Genomic DNA, 3,912 nt, shown 5'->3' on the forward strand with positions numbered 1-3,912 from the left:
TAAAGAAGCTGGTGGAATGCAAAATGACAGTACTGAGAGGGGATGGAAGAGAAGCTGGTGCAGCGGCGGGGTGGGGGCAGCAGTGTTCTTCTACATCTAAACGGCTATCTCCGGTGACAACGATGGGATATGGTTGTGGACCTGAGAGGGATTGGCGCGGATGTTGGAATTATGGTTATGGTGGGATTTAGAATAATCGTATGTAGTGTAAATGTGTTTAATTGCTAATTCTAATATTTTAAATTTTAAAATTTGATAATAATTATTTAATTAATTAAAAATTTAAATTTTAAGTCAATTTTACTTTTTTTTAGACAATTGTTTACATTGTTCACTATATATATTGTTCCTCTATACTTTTCCTTATATTATAGGCCTGGAACATGTCCAAACCTCATTTTAGAATAATGACTATGTCAAGTTTTATCTATTATAAATAGATGCATATATTTACTCTTCGTTTTTGCTTGTTAATATATTATTGAGTGACATCTTATTCTTAGAGAAAGGCATACATACAAGTTTTAATTAAAGATAGCAAAAAGGTTAAAAAGCCAAGAATGTATGTATATTGATCGTTAATTCAATCTCAGAAGAACAACTCAAATAATACAATCTGCATTCGAATTTGACAAAAACACAACTAAATCTTACTATCATCATCAATAAATAACAAAATGCCAACTTTGCCCTTTCCACACATCCACCCACTACACGAGTTTTGTTAGTAGTTCAAATGGACAGTGATCCTCAGCAATGTCTCAGCACCATCAGTGGCAATCTGCCCTGGTGGTATGAGACTCCTAACCTACGCAAAGCCCTTAGCATTCTTGAACTTCCCAGTCCCACCGATCACTGATAACTTCGACATGGCGCTCCCAATCTTGAATAGTCCGTACAAGTTTAAGCTGTCACCATACTCCCCTCCTTCAAACAGTGCTGTGAATGCCATCATTTGCCGGCTCCCATCTGCTGAACTTGCAACATAAACCCCCTGATCCTTCCCAACTATCTGCGATCCCAACTCCGGTTGCACCGTCAAAACATCATCGATCACAGTTATTGTGCCGAAACCAAGTCCCAACCCATCAGATCCTAACTGTAACTGTCCGTTACTATTTCCTGCCAATAACGTTTGGAAGACTCAAATAAATTTAAACAATCTAAAATTATCTTATTTAGCATTTAATAAATACTGTTCCATTAGAATAATTATGTAATTTTAGATGTATTAAGCATAGCTACGTAACTAGTGTATTAATTCATCTATGTACCGGAGTAAATTTTTTTCACATAATACTTTACGTATAGCGTATTGCGTACTGCATATTCATTCCCGGATCAAAACTTGCTGCGTTTATATTATAAGCATGAAATTATAGATATTAAGTTAAATAAATTAACTTAGTTATTATCTCTCTAACATTACCATTTGCCGCAAAGGTGGTGCCAGCCAAGCCGGTGCCGAGGGGGTACCAAAAACGCCATTAACAGTGGGAAGAGCACCATTGGCGTTGGGAATGGGAGTCCCACCTTGTGGGGTTTTGAATCCTATTGGGGTTGCAAAAGGAACTTGGCCACTGTAAATGTTCCCAAGTAACCCAGTAACTGGTCTAGCTGTTGGGTTGCTTCCACCAAGAATGTCATGCATGAACAACTCAAGGATTGGTTCTTTTCCTGTGGCTTGAACAGGGTTAACTGTAGCCGTGGCATTTGGCATTCTTGCCATGATTGTTAAAGAAATAAGCAACATTACAAGGGATAATGGTGTAGATAATGCCCCCATGAACATATTGCCTTGGATGAAGAGGCTCTGATCTATATAGATGTTTTCTATATTATTGAAGAATGGATTATGTTGGACTGGATGATTGAAATAAAATTCGATTCCTTAACTTGGAGTTATATAGTATGGAAATAAAGACATAAGAGTGCATGGGCCGGAAGTAGTTGACTTGTGAGACATGGGATCGGTGTAATGAAGTTATTTTGAAATTAATATTAAATTAAGTAGTAGATTAGTTGTACCTTGACCAAATTGGAACGAGACTCAATTTTCAGGAATAGTGAACATTTTAATCTCTATCATCAACTTTTCTTTTCTTTTAAATGCTGATATCATATAGTTAAATATTGAGGAATAAAATTATATATTTATATGTCTGAAAAGTGTTTTAGAATATCTCTATATGACTTCAAGATTACAAATTCAAATCATAAAAATAATTACTAATATAATTATTAGGTTAGACGGTATATTTTATATCTTTTAAGTACACTTTTTTTCTCAAATTCTGATTTAACATAGGATACTTGTGAAATAAAAAAAAATCTTAAAAAAACTTTACATATTTTTTTGAAAATTAAAGTAATTGTATGGCTCATCTCTAACTCTTTCCTTTATTACTTCATGGACCTTACAGAAGGGAAATCTTGTTGCTATTTGAATTTGAGTATTGGCGCTGACTTGCACTAAATAAAATCCTATCAACTACTGGCCATTACTTGTGTTTGCATCATATTATTCTAACTAATGCATTATTTGGATTTAAATGATTCGAAATGGCATAACTTAGATTTTGGAAGGATTAAGTGAGTCAAACAGAGGCCAATCCTAGGTTTAAATAATATTGCATTAGTGTTGATATTAATGATGCTATATATTTGTAGAACTTTTTAGAATTTTCATGATCTAGTTCTATAAAAATAAATATCTAGATATTATGATGGAGAAATTTAGAAGTTAACTAAATAAATTAAGTACTAGAAATATCTAAAATTTGGAATTATCTAGAATCAATTTATAGAGCTTATAAATAGGTCATCATGGAGTTCATTGTAACTAACTAATAAACATATCAAATTCCATTAGTATTTGTACTCTCTCCTTAACTCAATAAAAAATATAACTATCAAATTTCTTAAACCATTTATTTAAACTACTTATTCATCAAAACTATCTTTGCTACAATATTTAAGTCCATAATACACTAAACTAATATCAAACTATTTCATAAAACTAACAGTAGCATCAGAGCTAGCTACATTCGATCATCTATTAGGTGTAAAATCTTTCTTCCTAACTTATCAACTATACATATCTACTACATTATAAGTTTATAACCCACTCAAAAAATAAAATTTTTTCCATAACATAACTATCTCAACCATCAATATTCCCATGCCCATATATTGTCAGAAGATGATTATGAAAATTGACATTCTCAAATAAAAACCTTTCTACAATTATAAGACTCGTGGGATGTTGTCCACGAAGAGTTTATCATGCTAGAAAATCAAATAACATTTTTCGTTGCAAAAAAGAAAAAATTTAAAGAAGAGCAACAAAGAAATTATATTGCTCTATACTTCCTCCAACAAGCTGTAACATTAAGGATGATTTTGTTTAAGGGATAATTTTAAAAATAATTTTAATATTAAGGATGATTTTGAAAAAAAAAATTAGAGATAATTTTGATTTTTCCACTAAATCATATGAATCAAAACAGTACTTATTCCAAACAAATCCATAATGAACAGAAAAGATGCATCTACTTATATATCTTTTCATTTGTCTCTTCACCGCATAAGTCTATACTTATAGTTTTTTATCTAGGGCTTTCTTGTACATCTATAGTTTAGATTGCATTCTTGTAAATTTGAGGATAATATATGTTGAATTGATAACATCTTTTGAAATAACTCAAAACCAAGATAGCATTTTGAGCTAAGTTAATAAGTTTATAGACTTCTCAACACTATCATGTGTAAACATTATGGGTCTTTGTATTTTACAAAATCTTTTCTGTAACTTAATCCTATAATGATATTTATTCTTAAGAAGACTTAAGAAAAAAATTTCTAAGATTTTTAGATGTTGAAACTAAAGCAAGTGCCAACTTCTCTAGTTTT

The 3,912-nt window shown here is 31.6% G+C and overlaps 1 pseudogene; it reads right to left on the reverse strand.

Moving 5' to 3' along the window:
- LOC107628364 lies at window positions 671–2,129 on the reverse strand (annotated as a pseudogene).

Source organism: Arachis ipaensis, chromosome B02 (genome assembly GCF_000816755.2).
Source record: "Arachis ipaensis cultivar K30076 chromosome B02, Araip1.1, whole genome shotgun sequence".
Classification (NCBI taxonomy): domain Eukaryota; kingdom Viridiplantae; phylum Streptophyta; class Magnoliopsida; order Fabales; family Fabaceae; genus Arachis; species Arachis ipaensis.